A 17,326-nucleotide genomic window follows, 5' to 3' on the forward strand; every position below is an offset into this window, starting at 1 on the left:
GAACTCGTTACCTGTATAAAAGACACCTGTCCACACACTCAATCAACCAGACTCCAGCTTCTCCACAATGCCCAAGACCAGAGAGCTGTGTAAGGAGATCAGGGATAAAATTGTAGACCTGCACAAGGCTGGGATGGGCTACAGGACAATAGGCAAGCAGCTTGGTGAGAAGGCAACAACTGTTGGTGCAATTATTAGAAAATGGAAGAAATTCAAGACAACGGTCAATCTCCCTCGGTCTGGGGCGTTATGCAAGATCTCACCTCGTGGGGCATCAATGATCATGAGGAAGGTGAGGAATGAGCCCAGAACTACACGGCAGGACCTGGTCAATGACCTGAATAGACCACAGTGTCAAAGAAAACCATCAGTAACACACTACGCCGTCAAGGATTAAAATCCTGCAGTGCACGCAAGGTGCCCTTGCTCAAGCCAACGCATGTCAAGCCCGTCTGAAGTTTGTAAATGACCATCTGGATGATCCAGAGGAGGAATGGGAGAAGGGCATGTGGTCTGATGAGACAAAAATAGAACTTTTTGGTTTAAACTCCACTCGTCGTGTTTGGAGGAAGAAGAATGATGAGTACAACCCCAAGAACACCATCCCAACCGTGAAGCATGGCGGCGGAAACATCATTCTTTGGGGATGCTTTTCTGCAAAGGGGACAGGACGACTGCACCGTATTGAGGGAAGGATGGATGGGGCCATGTATCGTGAGATCTTGGCCAACAACCTCCTTCCCTCAGTAAGAGCATTGAAGATGGGTCGTGGCTGGGTCTTCCAGCATGACAACGACCCAAAACACACAGCCAGGGCAACTAAGGAGTGGCTCCGTAGGAAACATCTCAAGGTCCTGGAGTGGCCTAGCCAGTCTCCAGACCTGAATCCAATAGAAAATCTTTGGAGGGAGCTTAAAGTCCGTATGGCCCAGCGACAGCCCCGAAACCTGAAGGCTCTGTAGGAGATCTGTATGGAGGAGTGGGCCAAAATCCCTGCTGCAGTGTGTGCAAACCTGGTCAAGAACTACAGGAAACGTCTGATCTCTGTAATTGCAAACAAAGGTTTCTGTACCAAATATTAAGTTCTGTTTTTCTGATGTATCAAATACTTATTTCATGCAATAAAATGGAAATTAATTATTTAAAAATCATACAATGTGATTTTCTGGATTTTTGTTTTAGATTCGAACACTCACAGTTGAAGAGTACCTATGATAGAAATGACAGACTTCTACATGCTTTGCAAGTGGGAAAACCTGAAAAATTTGCAGTGTATCAAATACTTGTTCTCCCCACTGTATACACCCATTCCGAATTTGATGCATTCTTTTTTATTTTATTTACATTTTATACAGCGCCAGAAACTTTTTTTGCATTGGGGTTGCAGACAAATCAATTAGGAAAATTCATTTACAAAAGAATTAATGGTAGCTTTAAAACCAGATTTTTTTGTCTGACTAAATAATGAATCTGAAGATATGAAGTTGGGCTCAGACACATTGGGATGTTTTGTTTTCACAATTTTCTGTTGTTTTAAATGCTAAACAATTAATTGAAAATAATTAACTGGCAGTCCTACAATTGGGCAACTCTGATTATCACTTTCTGTGTATTTTCTTTCACCCACAATCTCTCATTCAGGTATTTTATTAATCAAGAACACAGAGGTGAAAATATCCATTGAGGAAGAGAATGTGTTCCAGCTCTTCAAGCAAAAAGATGGCTGGATGGCTGAGAGAGAAACTCAATCCCGCCTCCTGCTGAGGGAGAGACGAGTGCTGGCTGTCGACAGGCACACCACCTGACTACCACACAGCTACTGATTTGAAACGACAAGTCAAGAGAAGTCAGGAGTAAATAAGAGAGAGACATAGAGAGTGAAAAAAGAGAGAAAGAGAGAGAGGGGGATAATAGATTTGAGAGTGTTTTTGGGGAGTAAACAGATGGAGTAAACACAGCACGAGGGAAACCAGGGGACTCCCACCGAACCCGCTCAATGTGTCACTGACACTGCAGAGCAGAATCAACAAAGTGCTCTGAGGGCAACATGCACACATTCATACGCACACACCCACACAATCACACACAGTTCACCAATTGGCAGGATGCTGGGACCCAGAGCTCCTATCCAGAGCAGTGACAGGCACATGGAGAACAAGTTGGCTGACAGCACATGACAACTCCTCAGCGAGTGGAAAAGGAGAAAGGCATCTCCTACTCTACTTTCTAACTCTGTGGCTTTAACAAGTGGCCTGAATATGCAGTGGTGAAAATACAGTAACACTAATATTTTCAAGATATTTAGTGTGAAATATCACTCGGTATTGAGGCATAATGTGTCCTCTCTCATATCCTGATCGTGATCTAAACCACCTCATCCTAGCACCCATCTGTATTACTTCTCTCTCTCTCCAATTTCATCCATGCCCCCAGACCTGCTCGCACGCCCAAACTGTGCTGCTGTGTGCCAGCGTACCAACAGGCCTGTAGGCCAGTCCAAGAGAGAGATAGAGAGGACGAGAGAAAGAGGGAAGGTAGCCAATTAAGATTGGGTAATGGGAGAGTGAATGTGAGAGTGTGTGTGTGTGTTCGTGCACACTGGTATGGATGAATGCCTGACTTCAAGCGGCTGTAAGTGCACTTGCTCTTGTGTGTGCATGTGTGTATGTGTGTGGTGCCACAGGCTGTGCACACAGCCAAACTTAATTTAGCAGGTCCAGGTTTTTTAACACAGGCCTGAAGGTAGCCAGCAAGCTATAGCTGGACCAAAGAGCCAGAAGTTAACAGGCACATTGCTCTCCTAAACCCCCTGAGATCTTGTTCCCACCCTGAGGGGTGAGAGAACTCATTTAGTCATTGATGACCATCACTGATCACATCCTTGTGGTCATATCTTTCCGTCAGGCACTTCATTACAATAAAGCTTTATGGAGCAAAAACTTTTTCCCTTTCGACTTTCAAACCTTGACAGTTGACAATGCTAAAACAGGTATGGGAGCCATTCAGCTGTCATTGCCGAAACTTCTGACATGGTTTGTGATTGTTTGCGAAACTGACATTTTGGAAGACTGCTACCACTTGCCTTGCTGTATACAGTCTGACAGACTCTGCTTTTAAGCCATGAACAACAACAGAGGATAACAAAGGTGGAATCATCCAACATATTTCTGTTTCCTCTATGTCCCCTGGAAGGGGAGCTAAAAAGACATGCTACTTTGTGTATATGAGTGTGTTCAGTACCCATGTGTAATGTATATGTGGTGCATGTGTGGCATCAGGGCTGAGATGGATGTGGCAACATGGAATTTTTTTAGTGCAGTGGGGCATGCCCTTGACGTTGTTGTCACTGATAAAAACACACGCGCAGCAACAGCCTGAACACAAGCACACACCTTGATCACTGGTGTGTATGGGAATTCACGCCTGGGGACTTAACACAACAAAAACAATGTTGGATTGTGTCTGAGCCTCCAAACAAACAAACATATCGCAAACTAGCTAAGCAAATAGCAACCAAAATTCCACTTGTTTGGCTTACATGCTGTTTGGCTATGGAATTAATAAATATTGCATAAATGAAAAGTAGATCAATTACAAATGATGGTGGGTGGATGTAGCCTTAAGCTAAAGATTGTAGAGTGACAATCAAACTAAACATAGAATGAGGCGTGTGTGTTTGTGCATGCATGGGGGAGTGTGTGTTCACAGGCATGTGCACACTTCACACTGTCTCTCTGCGTGTCTCAGTGTGTGTCGTCTTATTCTAGGAGGTAATAGGCAGTCAGCTTCACAGCCAGAGCATGACCTAGAAAGTGAAACCACACGGCAAGGGACTAAATGTGTCACATGGGCTCAATCATTTTCTCTCTCTCTGAAGACAGAGGGAGAGAGACAGAGACAGAGAGAGGGAGGAATAGGGGAGAGAGAGAGAAGGCTTCTACCAACCCACTGCACTCAGAAGCTAATTAAGTCATTTGAAATAGCCACAGAGGGTACCTGTATGCAATCTAGCCAAGGCAAAGGGTTGATGAGGCTCCGCGAGGCCCCGGGCTAACTTCAAAAAGAAGGCAAAGGAAGGGAATGAAAGACAGGAGGAAGAGGAGAAAGAAAGCGAGGGAAAAAAGTGAAGTGGATTTTTTAATTGAAGCGCAACTTGAAGAAGCGCATGTGTGTCTGTGTCTCCTTGTGTTGTGCAGCAGGAAAAAGGTTAAGCATGCCCCCAGCAGCGTATGTCTGCACACACAGGCTCCTCAATGGGGAGCAGGTGGGAAGACGCAGGGATGGAGGGGTGCAGGAGAAAGGCTCCAGATAATAATTGAGAGAGTTCACTGAGCGGCCATGTCATACAGTGTGCATGTGTGTATCCATGAACTCCCTATCGCAAACCTGTGAGGACTTAGTCTATCCCTTCTAAGACACACGCTGAACTCAGAATGGACACTTTCTAATCATCAGTGCACACAAACTGAATTAAAAGTTACAGATGACAGCGGCAGCCGGTTACACACTGAACCGACAAAAGCGACTGGGGGTTAAACTGAGAAGCTGCTAATCCAGTCAGAGAATGTGGAAATGGAGATAGAGAACTATAATTCATTTTGCTAGATTTCCGAACCGCAGACGATACAAGAAATCTCCAGCTGTGCTTGAACAGAACACACATATCTGAGGGTTTTTTGTGCCCTAACATGCATGCCCCTCACCAGGGGCAAGCCTGGCGACACCAGTGACTGAACTGGGTCACACACATACACACAGTGTATAGACTGCGGCATTGGCAGCATGGTGATCACAGGAGAGGGCAGACAGGGGGCTGGATGTAGAGTGATTGGACTATTCTAGGTCAGCTCTCCTGACAATGCACCACTGTCTCCTAATGTGGTGGGCTAAAGGATAAAGGCTGTGTTTGGCCTGACATTACAGCGACATACTCCAAAAGGAATACCTGCTACATACAAAGACAGAGAGAGAGAGAGAGACGTTGCGATTGCACAGTTAGAGCCAACAACATATCTTAAAACATTAAATCACACATATACACTTGAAAGCATGTAGAAACTGACACATACACATATACATGCACACATCTATCTGTGGCAAGGGAGGTTTAAGGCAGGTTCAAGACCCCATGAATTCGATTCACCTCTCTCTCTTTTCTATCCTGGTCTAATAAAGCTGTATGCAGCAGATCTCCTCTGCAGCCTATAGAGAGAGATCAGCCTGTGGACTTCAAAGGGGTTGCAACTAGGTCACCACAAGACACTGCAGTCAGAGAGAGCACAGTCTCTGGTCTGAGACATCTCACTTTCTCTCCCTTTCCCGTCTCTCTCCGTCTCCTTTCCTCTCCCTCTCGCTCTCCCAACCACTGCCTCTCTCTCTCTCTCTCTCTCTCTCAATACAATGATATCAGTGAAATTAAAATGGATTATGGCGCCTTTCTCTCATGTCATTCCCTGGGGTTGTACAGCACCATGTCATGTTACTGTTACTATAATGTTACTTCTTTATCACAGCCCATCGAAGCTGGTGCTCAGCAGTTTAACTAATGTTTAATTTAGACACAGAGCGAGAGAAACAGGGGGAGAGAGAGAGAGAGCGAGAGAGAGAGGGGCAGAGGAGGAGGCAGAGACAGAGACACCACCAAGAAGAAGAATGCAGAAAGAGCCCAATCCTCCATGGTCACACACTGCCATCCTGATCTGTCAAAGGCCAAAGAGACAGTGACTCCAAACGCTTCTGCACTGCACTTTGTATTAAAACAGCCACAGAGGCCGTCTGAGAGATGAACAGGAAACAGGAACCTTAGAAAGAAAAGAGAGAAAGGAAAGAGGAAGAAAAACTCAGGAGGGGAAAGGAAGGGCAAGTTTGAACAAGGTCAAAATGAACAGAGAGCTGCAGGGCCACGTTGCCTCTGTGAACGCCGAGCAAAACACAACAACTCTTAACACCAGAAAACAGTCACCAACATCTTACGATGGATAGCGGGGGGAGAGAGGGGCGCAGACCGGGGAGGTGCACTTTCATCAGGTAAGTGAAGGACATAATATAGAGGAGCTACACACAAACACACACACTTATATCCTGTTTTCTGGTGATGGGAAACCACATATGAAAACATATTAGAGAATGATAAAAGAGCTTTCATTTATGGGCAGATGTGAGCGTGTGAATGTCCGTTTGTGTCACTGTGTTTGTGCTTTTGTATGCACGTTTGAGCAGATGCATTTTGGACAAAAATGGATCTGTACAAGCTTGCATTTGTAGCAATGTTCATCCACCTGTATGTCTTCTGGAAGTGGTGTTTTTGTGTGTTATTTTGTGGTAATACCAGCAACAGGAAAAAGTTACAGGAAATCTTGATTTCAGTAAGTCTGAAAGTTATAGTTAGTCTGAGTTATATTTCTTCACAGCATTTACAAAGTGCCAGCACAGGAAACAAATTCAATTTCCAGGCCAGCGGTTCCCAAACTTTTTCTTCACCCGTTTTGTAAATAGAAATATTTTCAAGGGAAAGGAATTTTCATCGTATCATTACACCCCTAATGTTTAGGTCTATTTTTTACAGGCACTTCTCTAACCATAAGAACCACTGCAGATGCTGCCTCATCCTTCAGCCCGCTGATGAAGAACAGCATGTCAGGGCCTTCCTGACATCCCAAACAGGATGTGCTTCTTTTGTTCGTACTCCCGCATTTGCTTTATGGAAGGTTTATTTGTGTGTACAGTATGCATGTATGAGTGTATGCGTGTTTTGTCACTGTTGCTGTGTTTCTGGGTGTGCGCCGTGGCGTACTGTGTTCTGAGCTCAGGTTGACATTCTTTTGACTGACATCGGGGGCGACAGCAGCACAGTGGCATATGGTAACCGCCTGCTAACCGCTAAAACTTGACATCAGCGCAAACAAGTCAGCCAAGCGTGGCATAGTGTGCTCCTAAGAGGGTTAAGGGATAGGCTGTCAGCATACAGCGGGATGATAACACCTATCATGAGCACCATAATACCAAATAAAGGGGTGGAGAGGCAAACCAAATACACAGACTGGTGTTGACTCAGATGAAACTGATGACAAGTTACACAAATAAGTAATAAACTATAACGGACCGAAACAAGTGCTGTATAGATGCTGTGCGGTGAAGAAGTTCAGATCTTGATCTCATCACTTTGAAGCATTACACAAAGTAGAAAAAAAAGAGAAACATTGAGACAGAGGAGTGCCTCACATCTCACATTGATTATCACATCCAGTGTGTCTTTACATAATCATTTACTTTAAGTCCGCCTATTAAGCATTTACAAATAGTATAGAATTATGGAACAAATGGTTTATAGCATTTTAAAGTAGTTGGAATGTTTGTTAATGTACTACAACTACAACTCCTCCTTTGGGCCCCCATAAACTGAAGCTACTATATTAACTGTTAGTTGAAGACCATACAGTAAACCACAAGTGTAATATAAAAAGTGTCTGCATAGAGAGTGGTTGACAAATACGTCAATGTGTCTTTGACCACACCTTCATGCATGCCTTTATACATCTCTGAGCCAAAGTTCAACCCAAGATGCATGTTGATATGTTTTATAGGCACCGTCGTAGAGACACAAACAGTTATCCAGTGACCCACTGAGCTGCAGAAGACAAAAGAGCTGCAGAACAAATCTGATCACTGATGCCATCTCTCCTCATTGTCTGTGTCTCTCTCTGTTTCGCACTGACACAAAAGCAAACATATCTTGAAACACTGAGACACGCCATCACTGCCATGATCTGATGTACTGAAATGTACATTTCACATCCACAGAGAATGCAGGACAATATCAGTCTCAAATGACAGATAAGCCTTCAAATACAGATTCCATCTCCGATGTCTGGTCACATACTGAGACAGGAGAGGCACAAAAGCAGACAGCTACAAGACACTAACACATACGGGTAAACACAGATAAAACCACAGCCTCAAATAAACATATGTCATATTACTAATCATCTATGACAAATAATCCAGTGGGCCAAATGATTGAAAAGCAAGTTTAGATGTCTGAATAGCATCCTGTTGTTCCCATAAAACACAATGTTAAAAAAAACCTCAGGCTGCAAAACTTCCTTTCAAATATCTATAGGGAAACCAGAGCAGCCTCCGGCATCTATTTTCATTTCTAACCACAGAGTCGGCACTAAAACTATTAGCAGAAAGATTTGTTGTTGTTTGCCTCTAACCCTAGTGTACCCCAAAGAACCCTGGTAACCCCTATTTAAGCACTGAGTTTCCTCTCATCGATCAAAGTGTGGCGCACACAGTCCAGGAGCATGACACTGGCACTGGAGAGCTTACAGCAGGTTTCAACTTTGACCCTGAGAGAAGCTTGGTGGCTGATTGTGTGTGTGCGTGCATGCATGCATGTGTGTGTGTAGTCCAAATTCACAGTGGGTCACCTATCTGCTCACCACAAGCTCCTCGCCAAACTCAATTTCCTCCTGGAACGTCCAATGCTAAGCACTTTTAACCTCTGCAAACCTGCTGCGATGGAGAAAACATGTAAAATTTACAGGAGGATGCAGGAGCCTTTTAGCGTGTGTGTGTGTGTGTGTGTGTGTGTGTGTGTGTGTGTGTGCATGTAATATCAACTGACTAAAACACATACAGTACATACACGCACCTGTAACCAAAAAGCATTTCCACTGTCAGAGAGTGAACATGCTGCCAGGTTGACGAATTGTACAAGAGATTGTGGAGGATTTTTATTTGTGTGTGCACATGCCTTTTGTGTGTGTGTGTGTGTGTGTGTGTGTGTGTGTGTGTGTGTGTGTGTGTGTGTGCTTGTTGGCCATAGAGGAGTGTTCCCAGTGAGAGAGTGAAGAGGTATCCACCACACACTGCCTGGGGCCCTCTGGAAGAGAGACTAAACAAGACCTTCCCATTGGGATGCACACACACAGCCTGCAGCTGCAAATGACCTACTACCCACCTCACACACACAGACACACACACAGCCACACACATGCACACACACACAGAGACAAAGCCTTTTTGATGGTATAATTTGTTAATTTCAAGAGGAAGAAAAATAAAGTCAATTATCACACGTGGGCTAAAAAATGTACACTCCCAAATAATGTTTCACAATTAGATCAAAGTCTTTCTCTCTCATTTCCTTTTGTTTTTATCCTCTTGGTTTTTTTTTCCATCCTCTCATCCCCCAAGCAGCATGGTGGCATGAGCAGCCTGGAAACTGACACCAAACAACTCTCAGCTTTTTCAACTATGTATACAGTATATTTGAATGTGCATTTACATACTGTACATTTAGAAGTTTCTTTTTCTTTGGAGTGTATAAAACCGCAATTACAAAAAAACTGCTACATGTGTACACTTCATGTTCAGTTTTTGGATCTACAGCAGTAGTTCCCAAACTTTTTTAAACCATGGCATCCCTGTGACACACAAACACACTCCCATGCATCCCTTTAAGCTGAGAATGTCATATTAAATATCTATTATCTGAATTTATTTTAGTATTTTTTAGTGTGACAAATGTGTGATAAAATGTTATCAAAAGTGAACCAAAAAATTGGGAGCAAATCTTGCCATATCCCTGGCCTTTTTTTTTTATGGCACCCTGGGGTTCTGCAGCAGCCACGTTGGGAAAAACTGATCTGAAGCACTATGTTTAAAGTCACACTATTCAAATTGGATTACTTTTAGAGGAAGAATCCTCTAATGCAATTTGCATGTGCTATCTGTGTAAATCCGGAGGAACTTTGGACGAAATAAACAATATCTGAATAGTAAAATTACCAGAGTTTAATTTACTGTAACTCTGAAAATGTTAAAATCAACATTTCCTGTGTTTTTGCAGGCCAATCAACACTAATTAACACCACAGAGTTTGCTACGTGTTTTCCCTTGAATCTCTGCTCTTAGCCCAAATGTGAAATGTCATAATGCATGCTCCCCCTTAAACACTTATGTGGATTATGTATCTGGCAGATTTGTAGTGGATGCAAATTACAGATGCCACTGGTAATTACAATAATGACAGGACCTCCCAAAAGAAAATCCATTTTAAATAGGGCTTAATATGGAATGGGAAGAACATGTCCTACACCAATGGCATACAGAAACAATGATAATAACCATATGCTATGACCTTTTGCCTACAGTGTGTGTTTTGAAAATACCTCAAACTCATTGCAAACTGCTGTTCTCATTCATCAGTGTCTTGTGAAACAATAGCCAGTATGTTTTCCTTGAGGAAGCCTGAGGATGAACATATCTTCTTCATATCGTTCTCTGACTGACAAATAAAGGCTCCCTGCCAAGAGAAACTCAATGAGACCACAATCAATATACTGCTACAAGGTGTGCACGCACGCACGCACACGCACGCACACACACACACACACACACACACACACACAGTACACAGATAGGGGATGATGTACGATTACCTGGAGCACATAACAATCAGCTGCATGCTCATACAGTATGCATATACTCGCGTACTGCATGTACACACACACACAGACATGCACGCTGAAAGACACTTAATATGCAAATATTTTCTTTACAACGGGGACAGGACTTCATTGTTCATCTGGACGAAAGGGGGCAGATAGATAGATAAATAGCTCTCTAGACATCTAGCTCGGACCTCAATTGATGAGATTTCACATACGGCAGCAGCAGTGCTGTTAGGACAGGGAATACCACCACAAAATAATGTTTTCTCTCCCTCTGATCAATTTTTAATTTGGCCTGTGCAGCCGAGCCCTTGGCGGGCCAGGCCCCGGTAATTATGGTGGGTTATTGACAGCTGCCTTCCCGCGGGATGCTATTTAAAAGAGGTTTAACCCCAGAGCAAGTCCAGGCCCCACACCCACCTTTGAAGGTGTCAAGTGCATTGATCTGAGCTGCGGGATGTGCTAGGACCTTCCCACCTGGAGGTGTGTGTATGCCTGTGTGTGTGTGTGTGTGTGTGTGTGTGTGTGTGCTGCTTGCAGGGCTGCTATTACAAGGCCATAGCAAGAAGGCGCATCTTTTGACCCCGACACAGACACACACACACACATACACAAACTGTCCTCTGGCTAAACCTGGCTGGCTGGAAAGAATGATACCTTGTCTGGCCTCTGTAGCCACCTGATGCCCCAAGATAGGCTGTACACACACTGTACGTACAATGTTATCACTGGGCTTCACACACACAGACACACACAGACACACACACACACACACACACACACACACACACACACATACACACATACAAACAGGTTAACTCACAGCTCGGGGGGAATTAGAGGAACTAATGAGAAAGGAGGAGGAGGAAGAATGGTGATTGGAGAGACTGAGGGAGCCATATCCTCACAGCACGCAGGGCCGTGACACAACACAGGCAGATGCCAGAGTGTGCAGCTGATGTTGAAAAGGACATCATCCAGCTAAAAAAAAAAGAAAAAGAAGAAGAAGAGGGTGGGCAGCATGACAGAAATTAAAAGAGGATTTCTGTGTTTGAGTTTGTCTGCTTCGCTGCCCCCTTTCAGCCTCCCATTGAAATTCTGGGCAGATACAAACCCCTAGGCTTTTGACACACTTTTGAAAACACCACACCCCCTCTTTCTTTCCAGTGGGTCTCCAGTGTCGAGCCTGACTCACTACGGAGAGGGAGAGAGATCGAGCGAGATGGAGAGAAAGGGGGTGAGAAGGAGGGGAAGCATTACAGGGGGTATTTATCTGTTTTTGAATCAGCAACTTCCAAATTAAATGAAGTAGTTTGTGAGGACAGTGTATAACTTTTTTGTGTGGTTGTGTGTGCATAAGTATGCAGTTAACAAGTTATTTTCAGGCTTGATATTGTGGGTGAATTCATCCAACATGCAAAGAAAAAGAGATTAAATTATACAAGAATGAAATCAAGCTGAAGACTTTTGACTACCTGAACTTCTGCAGAGCTTCTACAGAAATGATGTCTATAGCTACAAAGGTCATTAGTTAATCGATAAAATATTAAAAATGAATTGAGATTTCTACCCCAAATAAATTAAATATATTTTGGAAAATAGTTTTCTTGCTACATAGTAGTTGATAATATATGTTGTCTGCAAAAACAAAAGATGCCGACTGCAGGAGAAGTTGAGAGGAAAGTTTACGAAGTGATATAAATTAAAGTAAAGGGGGAAAAGGCATTCGAAAATTCTGGCTTCCTGCTTCTCAACTTGCTGTGTCATGAACAGGTGAGTGATATAGGAGGAGAGCAAAGGCCTCATAACAGCATTTGTGTGTCTTCTTTCAATTTGGACACAAACTAACACAAGTTGGAAGTCCTACTCTTAACTCCAACAGCTACAATAACTAATGATCCTACCTTTCAATAGTCCCTCCATCCTCAATTATTCTGACTGTAACACAATCTACTCACTCTCTCTCTTTCTCTCTCTCTTATCGCCCCATCCCCTCCAAACCCCACTGCGCCCACCCTCCACCTCCACCATCTCAGTCTCAGGATGCAGAGCAGTGACAGGGCCAGAAGGTAATGATACAGCTGCCATGATGCAACAAGCAGACCTGTCGACTGTCAGGAATTGAAATCATGAAGGAATAAGCTGTCATTAAGAGGCCCTCTCCCAGTAGTGGAGCTGTCAGACGCCTGCCTTCTGCCTACTCTCTCTCTCTCTTTCCCTCTCTCTCTCTCTCTCTATACTCCCATCTCTCCTCTGCCAGTCCCACCCATTTGCAGTCACTCCCTAGTCCTCCTCTCATTTCTCTCTTCCTGCTTCAATCCTCTCTGCACCCCTCTCCTTCTTTCCTCTTCTGTCCTCTTCCAACCAATCATAACCCTCTCTGCACCCCCCCCCCCCCCCCCCCACCCCCCTCTCTCTCTCCATCTCAGATTCCTCTTTTCCACCTCTTTCCCCTACTCACTGGATGTTTCTGTAGCATCCTCCTCTCACCTGTCATTTTAGCTCTGAGCTATGGGAATAGCACCATTTCCACATGCATACACACACACACACACACACACACACACACATAAAGACAACATGCATGAGACCTGCACACCCAGCACAAAGATTCCTGGTGTCACTGTTCACACTGTGTCAAATGCCAGGAGCGTACCCTCTGCCCCATGTGATGCATTTGTGTCTATGTCTGTATATTTTCTCTGTGTACATGTCTGTGAGTTCTTATTTTAGACTTATCTTTAATGTAAACATGTCATGTATACACTGTGATATCTGTAGAGCCTGACATGAACATGGTGGATATGGGAGGCAGAGACAGGTGACGGGGTGCAAACAGTCTTTAAGAGACCGGTTGACCTGAGATTCACCCTGTGATTGTACTTGTCTGTGCATGTGTGTTGTGTGAAGGGCCTGATTAAGTAGCGCAATCAGCTATTTTTCCCATCGGAAGAGAGGAAAGGCTGACTCGAAGTTCCGATGAACATGGTTAAGAATTTTAGAGTGGTGCTCTGACACAGGTATGTGCGATCCCATACACACCATAGACTTGCACTGCACACACACACACACACACTAAATTAGTAGTGAGCCAAATTAACTGTTTTATCTCTGTATGTGTGTTTCTGTGTGTGTGTGTGTGCTTGCTCATGAGTTTTACAAAGCCACAAGCTCCCCCCATATTTGCCGAATGCACTCCAGTTGACCCTTTGCTGCAGGCTTTGAATTTCCAATCAACTTCCCATGAGTAACTTCACATGAGCTGCACTCGAGGCAACTGATTCTTGCCACAAAACATTTGTGTGAAAATGGAGCCTAATTTAAACAAAGTATACTCAAAATGTCAACATCTGACCCCACACTGCACTTAACTAAATTTGTAAATGAAAATATTGTGTCATTGTCAGGGTGTCAGAGTTGCTCGTTCACCGTTGTACAGCATCAGACTGTTTTTATGAGGGATTTGCAAACACATTCTCATACCAACCTTGATGACAGTTTGGTGATAGAAATGTTCCGCTGCTGCCAATCACTCACACTGCTGTATATCAGCTACAAATTTCCAGTCACTTTTTTAAATGAAGTGGAATAATATACTTATTTCCTCTAGTTTGTCAGCCTTCTCCTCAGTTAGTAATTTCCTGAATTTCCCAGAATGACTTATGTCAGTCGGTGTGAACTTTGCATTGTATTCAGATGTATGTGTAGGTGGAGCGAATGATACTGATACTGCCAGAGGTAGCAATACCAAAAGTCTGGGCTGGGATTGCTTCCATACATCTCTCACTAGAGTTTGAATAACATTCAGTCTGGGCCAGGAATAGCTGCACATGGCTTTTTCGTCTGACGTGAAAAGCAAACATGGAGGTGGCTGATCCGTAATCGCCATAGCTAGCATTGTTAGCCATGAGCTAACAATAGCAATGGTGCACCTACTGGCTAGTTAATACTACTACTACCACTGCTGCTCTGCACACTGAAAAGTAAAGCCAAATGCGGAAGTGCCACTTCAAATGCTTGACCAGCCACTCACGGCTGTATAAAAAAGGGAGTCAATCCTCATTGATACTGGTGTTAAAATGCCCAAGTTCACTACAGACATAAATATGCTTATAACCTGGTACAAAAAAACATTTTGGTCTCTAGAGATAATTTCCCCCCTTAAAAAAAACTTTGACTGGCATGTATTTTTATATCACTCATCTGTGTAATTGGTATTAAGGCTTTAAGTTAAGTATAAGATTAAGATTCCCTTATTAGTCCCACAATGGGGACTCAAACTCACTCAAACTGCATTCCAAACCCATTCTTCTTCTTTTTTTTCACACACCGGTGAACACATCATGCTTAGGAGCAGTGGGCAGCCCATTTCTGTGCACCCCGGGAGCTGTGTGGTGAGTTTAGGTGACTTGCTCAAGGGCACCCTCCGGTTACAAGCCCAATTCCTAACCTCTGGCCACAGATGCCCAATAACTAATGGCATGGCTACTTTGAGTGACAGGCGGCTGCCCTCACAGGTGACTCGACTCTTCTTGCCTCAGCTAACCCAAGATCCACCTCTTTGCCCCTTTTATGGATAAGCTAGGAGTAAGAAGGAGTCAGGCACTGCCAAGATGGCACTGAAAACATGCACTAACATGCACGTGCAGCAGGACCGCCTACCAAAACAAAGAAGCAGAAACAGTTGTTTGTGGCTATATTAATGGTCTGACTGTCATCAACAGCACCTTTAACTGCTGAGTACCTGCTCGATTTGGAAGAAAGTCAACAATACTTATATTTACTAATATTTAACATTCTTGATATATGCATCCAATGCTACTTTATATCAATCATTATTGTTTCATGGAAAAAAAATAGAATTTCGTTTGAGTTTAGCTGTTTAACATTAATACCTTTTAACAATAATGGTGTAGATGGGTGCTTCTCACCAGGTTTCAGACATTGCCTAGTCATCACAATTTCTGCTGCACCTCTCTTCCCACATGGATATAACATAGAACATGCTGGGTGTCAGCCATCCACTTGTCTGAGCAGCCAGGCACTCATTATAAGCATTGATAACTCATGCCGCGCTTCCATACGTGTTTGTCTTAGTGCTGCACTGCAGGTAAAAGACAGTTTCTTTAAAAATTGAGAGGGGATTTTTCTGTCAGTGATGAATTATTAGCTTGCACATGTATGAGTTAACCAGAAGAAATGTTTGAGGGTAAATAAAGGAGGAAAAAATGTGAAAAATGTATCATGTCAAAGAGGAAAAATTTATAGACTTATAGCAATTATATGTCAGGTATCTATTATGTACAAAATAACTATGTCAATAGAAATATGGCTATGTTAGCGTATATTGTTGAATGCATGTCAGCTGGCCATTCTAATTTTCATGTTTTTATAGGGCTTGTGATATATATATGGGATAATGTTAGCCTGCATCACAAGGCTAATTTGTTAATGCGTATTAGACCAGATGAACTTTTTACAGGTAGACAGCACACTAAAATATGTTTCTGAAAACATTTGAGGCAAGAAATAGGCATTATAGAAGAACATAATCTTGAGTCATACTTGATCAGTGCTGCTGAGTTTGACAGTTAGATCTGAGTTTGATGAGATGCGCTAGATGTCAGTCAGTCTATCAAACCCGCTGATTGGCCCGGTGAGGGCCATGCCATCTGGAAATCAGTCTGAATGGGAGAGTGACCAGACTCATCTGCCAGAGCAAATACAAATGAGCTCAGCAGATTCGAATGGTTTCCAGGACAGGATTCTGCTGTTAATATGGTCTAATACTGCTGATCATGGATTTTGCTGTCTGTATTCACTGTGTCACAGCTGTCAATAATCTGAGCTGTCATTCATTTGGGAGTTGTTAAACAAACGTGTTTCAGTGCTTGAGTGCTGCACGCCTGTAAATTAAGGTATAAAATGTATATCTTTTTATGTCTGCACTGAATCAATCACTCAGCCTCTTTTCTTCAGACTGTATAGTAGCTGCAGCTCTTGTACATTCCACTTAAAAATTACATCCACACAAATTTCACGGTGTGACATAATAAACCACAAACTTCTCAGTAATAGATGCAGACAGCATGAATTGACTTTGAATGTGTGTGCCTGTCTTTCCAGCGCAAGCACAGAGTACAAGGCCTGTGTGTGGTAAATGCCTGGATGATGATTTGTCAGGGTGTAGGAACACGATTTCTTGTTTACTATGATGAATGAGCAACACTGGCACTACACACACCGTGTACTCTATATCTAAGCTGTCACTTTGGCTTTCTGCAGCACAACCTGCCTTCTCCAACTGTAATACCAGCCAGGGTAACTGTAATTCAAAGACAGTCTCGGGGTAGCAGAGTCATCCGTTAGCACACACATGGGCACGCACGCACGCAACCAAAACCTCTCCCGTTGTTGTACACAGCAGGAGCAGGCTTTACACAGCAGTGAAAGTCTTTATGGCATTCAGATGGACGAAACGAGGGAACAAGGGGAGAGGGAGAGCAGGATCTCCCCTAAGTCAATTTGAACAGTGGGCCGATGAAATTACACAGGTAGTCGTGGCCAGGCTGACAAATGAGCACAGAGATGCGGATGAAAATAATAAGACAGGCAGAGCCACCTTTTGCTTGCTGACACGGATGTATACACTCATGTGTGATCACATGGCAGGGAAAGAAAAAACAATCTCAATTTTACATTAAATTATATCTTCCACTCTCTCAGTCTATCTTGAATAAACAGGAATACATAGAAATTGTGCATCTTAAGAATGCATAAATGTTTTTTGAAATTATATTAATCATGTTGAGGAATATGCTTCATTTCACTAACAAGAACAATATAAGCCTCACTTCTGAGTTGGG

At 43.3% G+C, this 17,326-nt stretch overlaps 1 protein-coding gene across 1 annotated transcript in view; it reads right to left on the reverse strand.

Annotated features, from left to right (window-relative positions):
• fam172a (family with sequence similarity 172 member A) overlaps positions 1–17,326 on the reverse strand; it is a 154,027-nt gene that overhangs the window by 116,041 nt on the left and 20,660 nt on the right. The gene's annotated exons all lie outside the window — the stretch shown is intronic.

Source organism: Centropristis striata, chromosome 7 (genome assembly GCF_030273125.1).
Source record: "Centropristis striata isolate RG_2023a ecotype Rhode Island chromosome 7, C.striata_1.0, whole genome shotgun sequence".
Lineage (NCBI taxonomy): Eukaryota > Metazoa > Chordata > Actinopteri > Perciformes > Serranidae > Centropristis > Centropristis striata.